We start from the raw sequence: 16825 nt of genomic DNA, 5'->3' as shown, positions 1-16825 counted from the left end.
CTATTTTCCTGTAGGGTAAGATAGATTTCCATACTCAATTGAGTGTGCATGTTATTCCTTCTTTAAGCCAAACCCAATGAGAATAAAGTTCACTCATTCCCTCTCACCTCTCCCTCTTCCCCTCCACTGTAAAAGCTTTTTCTTGCCTCTTTTATACGAGATAAGCTATCCCATTCTAACTCTCCCATTCTCCTTCTTCCAGCACATTGCTCTCTAATCCCTTAGTTTTATTTTTCAGATATTATCCCTTCATATTCAACTCACCCTATGCCCTCTGTTTGTGTATGTGTATATAAATATATATACACATGTACATGTATACATACACAGTGTATGTATACATGTACATTATACATATATGCATGTATACATACATACACACATATATACATACACACACATATATGTATATATATGTATTCCCTCTAATTACCTTAATACTGAGAAAAGTCTCAAGAGTTACAAATACTGTCTTTCCATGTAGGAATGTAGACACTTCAACTTTAATAAGTCCTTTTTGATTTCTCTTTCCTGTTTACCTTTTCATGCTTTTCTAGAGTCTTGTATTTGAAAGTCAAGTTTTCTATTCAGCTCTGGTCTTTTTATCAAGAGTTCTTGAAAGTCCTCTATTTCATTGAATATCCTTTCTTCCCCTGAAGGATTCTACTCAGTTTTTTCTAGGTAGGTGATTCCTGATTTTAATCCTAGCTTCTTTGACCTCCAGAATATCATATTTCAAGCCCTCTGATCCCTTAATGTAAAAGCTGTTAAGATGTGTTATTTGGATTGTGCATCCACAATACTTGAATTTTTTCTTTCTGGATGTTTGCAAAACTTTCTCCTTGACCTGCGAACTTTGGAATTTGGCTACAACATTATTAGGAGTTTTCCTTTGGGAATCTCTTTTATGAGGTGATCAGTGGATTCTTCCCATTTCTATTTTATCCTCTGGTTCTAGAATATCAGGTCGCTTTTTCTTGATAATTTCTTGAAAGATGATATCTAGGCTCTTTTTTTGATCATAGTTTTCAGATAGTACATAAATTATCTCTCCTGGATCTATTTTCCAGTTCAGTTGCTTTTTCCAATGAAATATTTCATTGTCTTCTATTTTCTCATTCTTTTAGTTCTGTTTTATAATTTCTTGATTTATGATAGAGTCATTAGTTTCCATATGGTCTATTTTAATTTTTAAGGAATTATTTTCTTCACTGAGCTCCTCTTTTTCCATGTTGTCAATTCTGCTTTTTAAGGCTTCTCCTCATTGGCTTTTTGAACTTCTTTTGCCATTTGGGTTAGTCTGTTTCTAAAGGTGTTATTTTCTTCAGTATCTTGGGAGGGGGGTGTCTCTTTTAGCAAGCTCGACTCATTTTTCATGATTTTCTTGCATCACTCTCATTTGTCTTCCCAATTTTTCCTGTACTTCTCATACTTGATTTTCAAAATCCTATTTGAGTTCTTCCATGTCCAGAAACCAATTCATATTTTTCTTGGGGCTTTGGAAGTAGGATCTTTGATTTTGCTGTCTTCTTCTCATTGTATGTTTTGACCTTTTTGTGTCACCAAAGTAAGATTCTATAGTCTGCCATTTTTTCATTTTCCCAGTCAATTACATGATTTTTTAACTCTTTGTTAAGGTAGGACTCTGTTTCCAGTGTGGAGGGTGTAGTGTCCAAAACTTCAGAGGTTTTGTGCATCTCTTTCCAGTGCTGTTTCTAGGAGCCTACAAATTTACAATTCTTCCAAGGTAGTAGTATAAAAGAGAGGTGTGTACTCCTCTTCTAGTCTGTGCTCTGATCTGTGAGCATCCACAAGCACTCTTTTCTATCTTAGAACTGTGATGAGGATTCTTGCTCCACTGCTACCACAAACTCTGCCATGCCATCACTCCTCCTCACCCCAGGAACACCACCCTAGACAGTACCCTAGATCCAAGCACAGGCAGAGCAAGAGAATTCTGCCTCAGTGCCAGCAAAAAGAACCCTGCAGTCCCCTTCTGATCAGTCACTCAATTCCCCCACTGTCTGTGGTCCAAGAGCTCTAGAAGCAGCTGCAGCTACTGCCTCAGCAGCCACCATGCCCACCCTGGGGCTGGGGCTAGACAGAGCTCCTCTCTTACTCAGGTCTGACATACCTTTTCTACTTACCTTCTAAGTTGTCTTTGGCACTTGTGGGTTGAGAAGTCTGAAAACTGCCCCAGCTCCCAGTGATTCAGTTCCCTGAGGCCTGTTCCAGGTTTGCTTGGGTCTGGTCTGTGCTGGCATGTTTTATGCTGGACTGCATTCCTCTCTCAGACTGGTGCAACAGACATTTTCTGTCTACCTTCCAGGTTGTCTTGGGCAGGAAATTTGCTTCACTCTGTCATTTTGTGGGTACTGCTGCTCTAGAATCTGTTTAGTCATTTTTTACAAGTATTTGGAGGGGTTTGGGGAAGAGCTCAAGCAACTCCCTGCTTTTACTCTGCCATCTTGTCTCCACCATGAACCAGAGAATCTTGGAGAGCCATCTCCATGCTAACATTTCTTGAGCATAATATTTAATAATTGGGGAATAAAAGCTGACATTAATATAGTGCTTTAAGATTTACAATAAGATTTTATATGCATTTTATGATTTGTTCCTCAACTCTGTGTTAATTGTTATCCCTCCTTTACAGATAGAAAAACTGGGATTAAGAGGAGTCATTATGATTACTTTTTCAGCTCTATCCATTATATCAATAGTTCTCAAATTTTTTATCTCAGGACTTCTTTATACTCTTAAAACTTATTAAGGACCCCAACAAGCTTTTATTTATATGAGTTATATCTATTGATACTTACTGTAATAAAAATTAAAACTGATACAGTTTAAAACTATTTATGTATTAAAAAATAATAAGCCCATTGCATGTTAGCATAAATAATATATTTTAAGAAAATAACTATCTTTCCAAGACAAAAAAATTTAATGAGAAGAACCATTGATTTACATATTTACATATTTCTGTGAATTTCTCTAATGTCTGACTTAATAGAAGACAACTGGATTCTCTTATCTGCTTCTCCTTTTGATTTGTTGTGATATGTTGTTTTAGTTGAAGCACATGAAGTAAATCTGGCCTCATACATATGTGAAGTTGGAAAGGGGAGAAGTATTTCTCAGGCAAGTATCATTTTGGTAAAAATGATAAAAATGGCTAAAATGATTTAAAAAATTGATAAAAAAAATTTGACCTTACAGACCTCCTCCTGAAAGGGTTCAGGGGACCATTAGAGCTCAGAGGACCATGTTTTGAGAACCGCTGCACTGCTTCTTCTCAACAGGTATCTGTTACTCTGAGATGCTCAATGCTCACTTAAGCACTTGTTGACTTGTTCATTCTTCATTAGCAGGGACATCATAAAGCAAATGAATTGGATTTAAGTGAGGCAGATCTGCTCAAAGTCATCTCTCTCTTCCTCAGAGTCACCAAAGTTCATTGGCAAGGCAAAAGTCAAGATGAGTGGTGTAGGGTGATGGCCCAGGATGTTAATTGACGTGCAACAGTGTAGGAAAGATTTTTGCATTCTCCCATTTTTACAGCTGAAAAACAGATCTGAGGAATTCAACTGACTCTCCCAGCTCAAATAGCAAGTCAGTGATACAAAACAGATTATAATTTACCTTACCTAAATTGGCAATCATTTTATAATTTAGGATTTTTTTATGTTCCCTGGGTTGGTTTTGCATTGACTCCTCCTTGACGCTGTTTTGTACACACTAGTACAGCCCGTCCTGTAACTATTCTAGTTAGCTAAGACGGACATTTTTTTTCCCACTTGTGGCACAGTATGTCCTTAATTCTTTTTGGCCCTTGAAATCACTACTGAATAGATGAAAATGAGTAGGATTGTGCAATAATGAAGGAAGCCAAAAGCAAACCTCTTAGACCAGTGTATTTTGTGCAAGGAGCTATTAAACTGTCTATCCTGCATGTTTTTCCAAATTTACTTTCTGACTGAAGTGTAACGGTTAGATGGACAAGCAATAATTGGTGTGCTGGGAAAATAAATTAACTAACAGTGACTTGTCTCCCCTGCAAAGTGCACATTATATTTATATCTCCTGTTTCAGAATGTTAATATGGTAATCCAGTTTTCATTGATCAAAATCAGAGATGGCTAAATTGCTGATCCTTGGCTTTGCTTAAAACCTTTATGGTACCGGTTTTGTTTAATTTCATGAAAACATTCCAAACCTTTGAAGACACTTCCGCCTTGGGTGAGCCCACTAATAAAAATGCACATGTACACTTTCACAGTAAATGTTTTACAAGGGACATTGAGAAACCCAAGGGACATTAAGGAAAGAAAAACAAATTCATTTGAGCAGAGCAGGATCTGACTGAACCTTGAAGTTTTCCTTTATTTGGTCCAGTTATACCTAAACTGGTGGAAAATGTAATTTATTTGGCTCAGTTGGCAAAGAAGGATACAATCATCACTGGATTGTGTTTCACCCAGGAAATCATGCTCTCTTCCTTCCTCAGTGATATCAGTAGTTGCTTGATTCCATCTCAGTTATAGAAATCAAGTAGTACTTTCTTCTCTGTTTTTTTTTTAAAGGTGCAAACAATATCCACAGGACCAGAAATTATAAATCTAGAGCTAAAAATCCCACCTATCCCACTCCCTCATTTTAGTGATGAGGAAACTGAAGCCCATGGAAGTTAAATGACTTTCCCAAGGTCATACAAGTAGTGGGTGTCAGAAACAGGATTTCAGCTCCTCCAACTCCAGAATCTGTACTCTTTCCATGATACCATAATATATTAAGAACAACTACACTATTGTCACATTTTTAGTCTACAAAAGACAAAACTTTCCCATATCAAGAACTAGGCAAAAATCATTTATTTGCAGCAAATATGCCTGGGATTCCCTCATAAATACACACATTTATGCATGGGCACAGCTCCCAGAGGAAGTGAGCGGAGGAGGAGGGTGGCAGCCTTTCAACGGAAGGACAACCACAAAAGGAAATACTATTTGGGCACTTCCATGATGGGAAGCCCTATGTGCCATTTCATGGAGAAGCAGAAATTTGTCTGTGCCCAAGCTCAACAAGGCAGTATGAATACCTGTCTGGGTTTTAACAGGTGTCTGTCTAACCCCATTCTCATATACCTTATTTCATAACCTGCTTACTCAATTTCAGTGTTCTCCCCTTGAATCCCTCCTATTTGTGTGTTTATTTTCTTGTTTGTTTATTAATATTTTTGAGACTGGGTCTCCCCTATCTTTTCAAGGCTTGAAGAGTAATCAGTGACTACTCATGGACCCAATCCCAGTGCCAATTGGAGTGTAAGTTTTAATGTGCTCTGTTTTTCTGATCTGCCCCTCCTTAGGCAACCTGGTAACACTCTGTTCCAAAGATTTCACCAGACTGGTGTCTTATTTAGTGTGGACACCTACCAACGTCAGACCTACTGTAGATAGAACTCCTGGACTCTGGCAATATATCAGTGCCCCTCTCCTTCATAACTCTCCTTCCTCCCCCCAGCAGTAGGGACCTTAGGCATTAGCCACAGTGCTTAACTTCTCCTTCACCTATTTAATTTTTAGAATATTCCCATACTTTCTCGTCATTTTTGTGAAAAGTCTTCTCTTCTTTCCAGGCTCAGATTAGGTGGCACTTCCTCTGTGAAACCTTCTCTGATCTCTACCAGCTGACAATATTTTCTCAAACCTGGAAAGACTTACATGAACTGATGCAAAGTGAAGTGAGTAGAACCAGGAAAACACTGTTCACAGCAAAGATAATATTGTATAATGATCAAATGTGAAAGACTTAGTTTTTCTCAGCAATACAATAATCCAAGACAATCCAAAGGACTTGTAATGAAAAATGCTATCCACATCCAGAGAAAGAATAAGAGTCTGAATGCAGATTGAAACATACTATTTTTCATATTTTTTCATGATATTTTTTTCTAGTCTGAGTTTTCTTTCACAAAATGACTAATATGTAAATACTCTTTGCATGATTGCAAATGTATAACCTACATCAAATTACTTCCTGTCTCAGGGAGGAGGAGGTAGAGCATTTGGAACTCAAAATGTAAAAATCTAAATGTTATTTTTAATATATAATTGTGAAAAAGCAGTAGCATACTATTTAAAAGAAGGAAAATATTTTCTCCCTCCTAAATTTGCTTCGAGCACCTTTTTTGTATCTTTCCTTTCCCTGTTACACTCTACTTTGTATCATCCTCATCTATATACATGAAATGTCCTCCAGGCCCCCAGGAGAACACAAGCTCCTGGGTGCAGGGACGGTGATATTCTCATCTTTGTGTCCTAAGTGCCTAGCATTGTGCTAGGACTGTAACCAGCAAATGCTCGTTCGACTTGAGATCTCTCTTGGGATACTCCCTCCATTATTGAATGGATTTTTCCTTAAACTGATAAACATTTATTTAAATTCATCAGCAAGCATTATTTGTAATAAGGATGTTCGATGCCTTCTCAGTGAGATCAGGTGTGAAACAAGGATGTCACTAATATTATTCAATATCGTATTGGAAATCCTAGCAATAGTAACAAGAGAGGAAAAAGAAATAGGAGGAATCAGACTAGGGAATGAGGAGATAAAACAATCTCTTTTTGCAGGTGATGGGATGATATACTTGCAAAATCCCAAAGACTCAATTAAAAAAGTTGAAACAACAATTTTATCAAAGTAGCAGGGTAGAAAGACAAACACAACAACAACCTGTTGCAGCCCATATCTGTATTCTCCGATATATGGCTGCCCACTCAGTGGGCTAGTGACCTTCACTATCTTTTGTCATACAGAGGTAAAGAGGCTTGGGCTTTCTACATGTCATCCATGGTAATCTACCCCACCTCACACTCCAGCTTTTGCTGTTATACATTTCTCTGATGACGTTTTGTTCCTATTTTTCTCCAAAGTTCCACTTGGGTTTAATGTTGCAGTCTGTTCATAACAAGGGATAGGAATAGGGACTGAAACTGTGATTCCATTAGAATAGGGAACTCCCAGTTGAGGAAATTTCCTCTACCAATACAGGTGGCACCTTCTCTGTAATTTACGATCATTGCCTGGGGACGCTGAGGGGTTACACAATTTGCCCAGAGTCACATAGCCAGTGTGTATCAGAGGATTTGAATTCATGTCCTTCTGACTCTGAGTCCAACTCTCTATCCACTGTGCCATGCTGTTTGGTCAAATTCATGGCTCATACCAAAGGTCTCCAGAAAAATTCTCGGACCATATTTAGATCCAATAAAGGTAATTAAGAGAAAATCAACAACTGCTAGTCTAGATGGCTGACATGTAGTGGATGCTTAATACACTTTTTTTATCAAATTGAATGATATCCTCAAAATAAGCTGAGAAGGTGATGGAGTCAACAAACATTTATTAAGCACCTACTATGGGCCAAGCAACTAGATGGCTTAGTAGATAGCATTCCAGATCTGGTGTCAGGAAGACCTGAAATCAAATCCCGCCGCAGACGTTCACTAGCTGCGTGGCCCTGGCCAAGTCACTTGATCTCTATTTGCCTTAATCCATTGCAGAAAGAAATGACAAACCACTTCAGTATCATTTCAAAGAAAATCCCACGGACAGTATGGTCCACAGGGTTACAAGGAGTTGGAAACAACAGAAAAATAACAATAACAAAATGTTCCAGGCATTATGCCAGAGCTCTGGGGATACAAAGAAACACCAAAGGCAGTGCCTTCCCTCGAGGAGCTCACAGTTTAATGGAGAGAAGACAATATGCAACAACATTGCACAATAAGATTCATGCAGGGACAAGCAGTAAATGGGCCTGGGAAAGGTAGAATTTTAGCTGAGACCTGAAGAATTCCAGGGAGATCAGGAGGAGATAAGGAGGTAGGAGCTTAAAGTGTTATTATTCCCATTTTACAGATAAGAAAAAATTCATCTCAAATAGGTTAAATATTTTGACCACAGTCATACTTAATGAAATAGACTTAGACCTGGAGCCCTTGATCTTTTGATGTCAAATTCAGTGCTTCTCCAGTCACAATTGCTGGAAAATATAACAGGAGAGGATATTGTCCTGCTCTTGGAAAGGGTCAGGAAAAGGAGGTTATGCATATAGGGAGGTTAAGGAGTCAGATGTGATTCAGGCTGGGGATGCCAGGAAAGCATGGGATGCTGGGGGGTTGAGGCGTGCGTGGAGATAATGGGTAGACAACGACTTCTTCTGAGTTCCAGTGCCCTCAACCCTTCACCTCAATTCCACAGACAACAATGCTCCAAAAATCCTTATAAGAAGGAGAACCATTCTACAAGAGTGGAGTCCTTGGAGAATCTACAGGGGAAAAAAATTTGTTTGTTTGTCCTTTGGCCTTGCAAGAGAGAGGGGGCCTAATGATGGAATGCTTGCAGTTTTTGCTGAGAGAGTAAGATCCTCAGCCCCTGCACAGCAGGAGCTGGTCTGAAAGCACTAGCTCATTTCCTACAGGTCACCAATGGACAGCAAAGGCTAATAACTTTTGGAGGCTACTTACCTAAGCTGCTGAATTAGAACGTGCCCTTCAAACATTTTTAAAAATACATATCTGGAGCAGCCTCCCTCCTGGTGCTGCTTTCACACGAGAAATAACTCAAAAGGCTTGATGTTCTGATGCCTTCTCATCACGACCATTAAATTAAAATACAGGCATAAAATACATTTTCCCCCCAAACAAGCTACTATATGATCTGTTCAATTCCCTGGTAGTTTCTTTTAAGTAGCAAGATCTCCTAGTCTGGAGTTTAATGTTCTTAACTAGCCCCTTTTCTATAGGGGACCTGCTGCTACTGATCACACCCCCTGTGGTTTCCTGTTTGGAATTTTGGTTACTGCTCTATCTTCCTCGGTTTACACTGCATACATATAGTTCTTTCCTGTTGGTCTAGTCTAGGTCCATGGAAGCCAGCTTCCTTTATCCTACTTTGCTGTATCCCTTTCAAGTGTCTTTATTTCATGGCCATAGCCAATTCAACAGACTTTTATTAAGTCTCTATTGTGTCTTCTGGGGTAGAGGATTGAGGTCCAGGTGAACTTGGTTTCACATTCCACCCCAGAAGCACACTAGTTATGTGACCTTGGTCAAGACCCTAAGCTCTCAGCACTCCAGCCAATGCAATAAGACTATAAATTGCACAGAAAGCATAGATCTGCATTGGCAGAGGAGGTTCCCTATACCAAAGAAATCATAGATTTGGTCCCCCTGCCCCCGAAAATGTGCCAGGCCCAGTGCTAAGTCCCTGGGGGAGAAGATGGAAAACTGCAGTCCCACTCTCAAAAAATACATAGTCTAATGAGAGGTGTGAGTTTGGTTTGGGAATGAAGGATGCTACACACACAAATAAGTAGGATACAAAGTAGAAAATTATTATGTAGAAACAGATTGAAGGAAAGAAGGATGGTGTCCCGTTACCACTTGCTAATGCCTCCCTACTGCTGCATATTTACCACCTTGGTCAGACTATAGGCTACACTTTTTTTCTCTCAGTTTGGCTTATACAACTTATACAACAAGTACTTTGCTATACATTTTTCTCTCTCTAAAAGTTCTCATTTGGGCAGCTGGGTGGCTCAGTAGATAGAACACTGGGCCTTGAGTATGGAAGACTCCTCTTCCTTAATTCAAGCCTGACTTCAAAGACTGCTTATTTGTGACCCTTGGGCAAGCCACTTCACCCTGTTTGACTCAGTTTCCTCATCTGTAAAATGAGCTGGAGAAGGAAATAGCAAACCACCCCGGTATCTTTGGCAAGAAAACCCCAAATCAGGTCATGGAGAGTTGGACATGATGGAATAAACAACAACAAAAACTCTCATACAAGGGGTAGAGTATATTTTTAGGGGCCACCTACGTCTAGACACAAAATAGAAATGAAATGGCCCTAGGTATAATTACTGCCCAGACTGTGCCTTGCAATTGTATGAGAAGGAGTTACACTTAGAAATGTGTTTCTTGGAACTCTGAGGTGGAGGAAGGTCTTTTTGGAAAATATTTGGTGGGGGAGCATCTGAGTATGAGATCATATGCTCCTGTCAATTAGCCATTTTATAATTAAGCCCTCTCTTCTGCAGCTACTCTCAGAAACAATATTAAAGGCATGCTGACTGAGCAAGGATGGTGCTCCTCTTTACCTCCTCTTCTTGCTATTTGTCCTTCATTGTCAAAGAGGACCATGGCATCAGGAAGGGGATCCCATGACTTGCAAGTGAATTGGATTTAAGTGAGGGAGGGAGTCTTAGAAACAATTTCACAGAGTTCCAGAGTTCCAGTTCTAGGATTCAGTCACCGTGTTTCTGTTTCGAACTCTACAACATGTCTCTCATCTTCCCTTGACTCATTATTCACTCAGCAATCACTCTGGCTCAGGCCCTCATTATCCCTGCCTGAACTCTTGATATGGCTTCCTAACAGTTCTTTCTGCCTCAGGTCTATTCCCACTCAAGTCCGTCCTCCACATGGCTGCTGAAGTGATCTTCCTTATGTTCAGTCTCCTTCAGTGTCCATGTCACTCCTCAACTCAATGAACTCCACTGGCTCCTTCATTGTCTCTAAGATAAAAGACAGATTTTTATATAATTGGCTCTCGAAACCCATCACAACCTGGTCCTGACCAACTTCTCCAGATTATTATGCCCTCCTTCTAACACTCTGTGGTCGAACCAAACTGGATTTTTTACTGTTCCTTACGCGTGACACTTGTTTCCACGTACTAATGAAATCACAGGTCCAAATCCTATCCCTCAGAAGTACATACCTCTTTAGGTATATATTGTCTCCTCTGATACGATGCTTCTTCCACGCAGAGATTGCTTCCTGCAGGCATACCCTGGCAATATCAAGAGTTTTGGTTCACCACAATAAAGTGAATATCACAATAAAGTGAGTTGTATGAATTTTTTTGTTTCCCAGTGCTTGCAAAAGTTATATTTACACTATATTGTTATCTATTAGATATGCCTAAAAAGATAATGTGTATGCTGTAATTTAAAAAAAATGCTTTATTGCCAAAAAATGCTAACCATTGTCTGAGCCTTCAGTGAGTCTTAATGTTTTTGCCTTGATGCTGATGACTGGCATCAGGAAGGTCGCTGCTGAAGGCTGGGGAGGCTGTAGCAGTTTCTTAAAATAAGACAACAATGAAGTTTGCTACATTGGTTGACTCTTTCATTTGTACAGTTACAAGTTATTGTAGGGTTGTTAATTGGTCTAATTTTAATATTGGTGTGTCTCAGGCAGTAGAGAGGCCCAAGGACAGGAGGGAGGACAAGAATGGACTGTCTGTAGAGCCATCAGAACACACAGCATTTATTATTAAGTTTGCATCTTTCATGGGTGATCATGATACCCCAAAACAATTACAGTAGAAACATCCAAGATCAGTGATCACAGATCACTGTAACAGATTTAATAATAATGAAAAATTGGAAATGTGGCAAGAATGACCAAAACACAACACAAGAAATACAATGTGAGCACAAAATGCTGGAATAAAGGGACCAACAGGCTTGCTCAGTGCAGGGTTGCCACAAATCTGCAATTTGTAAAAAATAAAATAAAATAAAATAAAATAATTTAAAAAAAAAAAGACCAGTATCTATGAAGTACAACGAAACCAGAAGTATGCCCGTATTTCTCTTTATAGTCCCAGAACCCAGGACAGCACTTAGAATGTATAGTAAGTAAATGTTTGTTGATAGATTGCTTCATCCAGGCTTATTGGATGCATCAGAGCATTTCAATTCATAAGAATGGGTTTCAGGCAATTTCTAGATTTTGCCTAGAGAACAAACATTGGCTGCCATCTTGTGACAATGGAGGAATGATGTGCTAATCGAAATTGGTCAATCTGATCCAAAGACAGAAATGAATCAGTCTGTTAGTCCTTATGACATTCTAGATTCAGGAAATGGGAGGTGTCACCTATATACACCCATTTCCTGAGTTCAAACTCAAACACAGAAAGGTGATGAATCTCAGTCTAACCCATTGGACAAGTAATAAAATATGTTGTCTGGCAGTCCAAATAATCAGTCTAATAAAAATACACATCTGTGTAGGCTGAAAAATCCCTAGAGGGTACCAATAACTCAGGTTAACAGAACCATATACAGATGGAGGTAGACACGCTCTCCACAACAGCATAGAAGCTGTCAAGATAAAAAGGAAATGTATAAACAAGGGAGACATGTAGAACAGCAGTCTGGGGTCAGCTACCTTCAATTGTAGCCTGAGGGATTGATTGAAAGCCCGGGACACAACACAGCCCCAGAACTTTACTGGTGCTAATGACCAGTAAGCTACATTATTCTCAGAGACTTAGTATGTTGCAGCGATTTAGAGATGACACATTGGGACTCGAGGTGTCTTCGAAGTCTGCAGTGGTAGTGAGTTCCCTTTCCGTTACCTTTTGTATGGATTTGCGTGACTCCCTAAGGCTCCTTCTGTGGGATTTAAAGCATAGCCCTGTTTGTGGAGCTATGTGGGGAGAGAATTTGCTAGTTTCTTTCTCCCTGGGGTGTGGGAATGAGGAGGGAAGATTATCTAGGTCTGACTATGACAAGATCTGGTCATAGACTCTTCTGGACAGTGGTACTTGAAGTGAAAAGGGACCAGGATTCAGATCCTGCCTCTGACATATGCTCCCTGTGTGACTTATTCTCCTTGGGTTTCAGTCTCTTCATATGTAAAATGAAATAGTTGGCCTAAATGGTCTCTGAGATCTCTTTCAGTTCCAAATCTAGGATTCTAGGTTCTAAAAACTAGATCTGTGGTAGTAGGGAAGAAAAGGCAGCAACTGACATGAGGCCAGCACAACATGTGTTTAATTTGCCCTGTGTATTGAGAGCCTGGCTCAGTACTCTTATATTTACAAGAGTAGTAACTTCATTAAATAAACTTAATTACTTAACTTAAATTAAACTTTGTCAGTGCCATTTATATTAAATAATCACAGAGACACTGACCAGAGTTATCTCTGTGGTTGCATTGATGGAAGAATCTTGTATGATTTTAACATATACATAAGACTCCTTTTTTTGGAGGAAAACCTGTAAGACAGCATTTTGATCCATCAAGTCAAATGCTTTTTTGTAATTAAAAAAGCCCTCAGTCAATCCAGCATGGAACCTTTCAATCAATTGGGTGGCAAAAATGGACTGGTGAACTCCTTGTTGCTGGCCCTCCCTTCCCTATGGCTGATCAAAACCCATCCACTTTTTCTGATCCTGTGTAATTTCTTATCTGTCGTCTTCTATATGGAGAAATTTTATTTAGGGGTGTGCTAGTAAATGTTTAACCACTGACTCTCTGAAAGGCAGGACACACTGTAAAGCTTCATCTGCATTAATACTATTTTCTCTATAACTTCCTTAAGTCTAAACAATCCAAAAAACAGTAAATCAAGTCTTGGTTTGTAGCCTTTGCTGATTTCCTATGTTAAACACAATCTGCTCTGCTGAGCCAGTCTGAGCTGGTTGCAAAACATCCCTGCTTCTACCGTACATGCTTAAACCAATCTTCGGTATCTTTTTATATTCTGTAGGTATATTGTTTCAAGTTTGATGTGGGGACAAAATGGGGCACTCCCAAGTCATTGGACCTTTAACAAAGGTTTACTTTGCTCTAACACAGTAAGAATATGCAGCAAGGATACAGTGGCGCCTAGCTCTCTGGATCCAGCCCCCTCCTTCTATTCATGTGCGTCTGGTCAGCAGGGCAGGGTGAGGTGACCCTCCCATCAAGACCAAGGAGCCTAGATTCCATTTGGTTGGGGGTCTTAAACCCTCAGATGAATAGGAAGCTGAGTTAGAGCATCCCGGGCCACCTTATCCTATTGTCTGAGAGTTGGGAGAAGGTGGGAGAGGAAGCTATGTTAGGGCAGCCAAGGCCAATCACGTAGACCAGTCAGATTCTAGAAGCAGCCTTGTCTTCTTTCAGATCAAGGCTCCCCGTGTTGTGGATGGGAAGAGAGAAGCAGTGCCAGGGAACAGGGTCCTCCTACCACAGAATATCAGGGGAACTCTCTGGTCGTCCATCTGACACATTTGTCTCTCTCTGCATGGCTGGACTGCATCCTTTTCCAGTCATTCATGTCCTTGATAATTTCACTTTTGCTACTTTTTGTATGTGATTCTTCACTGGAAAAACACCCCCATCTTCTGGTGCCCACCATGTATCTCCCCATTGCTCTTTGGGCCACCAGAACTTTTGACTCCTCAGAGACCATGGTATTCTAAGGCTTGCAATGATACAGCATTACACAGAAAACATTTGTGACGAAAAGCTAGGTCTTTGTGCTTCAGAGAAGCTTAGAATCATGGAAAGCATTATAAAATTTCTCAAATGCAATCCAGACTGCTTCTTTTCTGCTCTTTAATCTGAAGTCCTGTTCATTGTCCATCTTCATTGCCTGCCTCAAATATACATACTAACACACAAACTCAGCGGACAGGCCAAACATGTATATGCTTGGGCAGTAGGTATTTTTTATCCATTTACTTTTCCTTGTATAGATTGTTAGGCCCATCTCTTCATTATAGCTAAGAATAACAGTAGCTAACATTAATATAGCGTTTACTATGTGCCAGGTACTGCCCTAAGCACTTTAGGATTGCTATCTCATTTGATCCTTACAACAACCCTGGGAGTTTGGTACCTTCACTATCGTCATTTTACATTTGAGAAAACTGAGGCAAACAGAAATTAAGTGATTTGCCCAAGGTTACACAGCTACTAAGGGTCTGGATTTGAGTTCAGGTTTTCTTGATTCCAGACTCACGGGTCTATTCACTGTGCTATCTAGCTGTATGATTATTTCTGGTATTCAATCATATTTCCTTGAGGAGGTCCTGTAATTTTCTGGGTCCTGATGTACTCAGCACAATATCATTCTCCACCAGTAGACTTTGATAGCTCTAGGAAATCCCTTTTCCATATGGATCATTCAGATTCTGCCCTTGGGGCTGATCCTAAGTTTTGACAGGTGTTCCAATCTTGCTTAGAACTAGGTCTCCTTATCCCTTCCAGCCCCTTTCCAAACTATACTGCTTGTGCTCTGGTCAACCTCCTCAGCCCCCTCCCATCAGAACCTGGACTCTATCAATGAAACCCTGGATTCTGATTGGTGGGATTTAGCCTTGTCTTCCCTAGAGTCAGGCCTCCGTGTTGCATCTTGGCAATTTCTACATCGCAGTGCCTCGCTTGTTTTCTCTCATCCCCCTTTCCAGAGCCCCCTTCATTTGTTGTCTTTCTCAACTAGAATACTGGTTCCCATGTTGGGCTTTGCTGGGTTTTCTTGGTCCTATGTTTTCTTATATAACATGAATATTATGGAAATGTTTTGTATGACTATACATGTATGACCTGTATTGAATTGCTTGCCTTGTCAGTGGGGGTAGAGGGAGTGGAGGGTTTTAAAACAAATGTTCAAAATTGTTTTTACATGTAACTGGGCAAAAATAAAATACTGAACAAACAAACAAACAAACAAGAACGTGAGCTCCTTGAGAGCAGGAACTGTCCTGCTTCCTTGTTTTTGTAAGCCCAACCATGTCGGCCAGTGCCTGGCACAGGGTAAGTGCTTAATAAGTTTGTTCTTTTGTGACAGTGGCAATCATGTCTGAGAACCTTCTGTCTCCCTGTTTTACAAACAGAGGGACACTGAATAGAATCATTTCTATGGTTACATTAATCAAAGAATGATCTTAAAGTAAATACAGTCTCTGTTGGAGGGGAACCTTTAAGAATACATTTTGCTCTACTAAGTCAAATGCTTTTAAAAAATATATACAAAAAAAATTGGAGTTTATAGTCTTACAGAAAACAATATCTTACCAGTTACAAATAAAACTGTCAGTATCACTAGGCCCAGATAAATAGCTGTGCCACTCCAACCCCCCCCCACCCCTACCCCCCCCCCACAGTTTCCTTTAAAATTGTAATAATAAAATGCCTAGGGTGTTTGGGAAGGCTTTTAAAACTACAGCAGCAAACTTGGCTGCTACATGAATTTGGGAACTTGGTGTTGGGTCTATAAAAGGAGAATGAGGCAAGATCACATTCTGTTGGCACCCTTCTGCAGTTTGGTCAGGATAGTAAGGTACATAGACCCAACTGGTCTGAGAAGCTACTGAATTCCCATGAGTGGCTAGAATCTATCCACGTTTTTACTCAGCTGGTTTTGGTGATAGTAAAACCTACACGGATGAATCGGTTGAGAGCCCTTGTTTCCATTCTCATGTGCTTAAAGTTGGTCTGTGAAGTCCGGAAGGATGAAAAAGATATGGAGGAGCTGGGGCTAAGTGGAAGGGCTAGTTGTTGGGAGGAGCTTGGGACTGGATTCTAATTTTGTCAAGGATCAAACTTTAAATAGGTTAATGGATCATGATCTATCAATCATAGATTTAAAGCTGAAAGGAATTTTAGAGTTTATCCAGTCCAGTGGTATCAAACTCACATAGAAATGAATCCTCACAGCTTCATGTTGTCTTAGAAAACCACAAATTAGTATTATTTATGTTGCATTGTATTTTAGTTTATGCTGTTAAATATTTTCCAATTACACTTTGGTCTGTTTAAGGCTGTACTGAAGAGTTTTGTGTCTTCCCCTGCTCCAGACCCTGAATTTGATATCTGTGACCTAGTCCAACCTTATTATTTTATAGCAGTGAGGACTGGAGAGGTCAAGAGTAACTTTCCAATACTGAAGAGTTTACAGGTAGCAGAACAAAGATCTGAACTAAGACCATAGAATTTGATAGGGATAGCTATGGGGCTCAGTGGATAGAGCATCA

This window comes from Notamacropus eugenii, chromosome 4 (genome assembly GCF_028372415.1).
Source record: "Notamacropus eugenii isolate mMacEug1 chromosome 4, mMacEug1.pri_v2, whole genome shotgun sequence".
NCBI lineage: Eukaryota > Metazoa > Chordata > Mammalia > Diprotodontia > Macropodidae > Notamacropus > Notamacropus eugenii.
The sequence above is the reverse complement of the archived record's forward strand: the minus strand, read 5'-3'. Positions refer to the sequence as shown.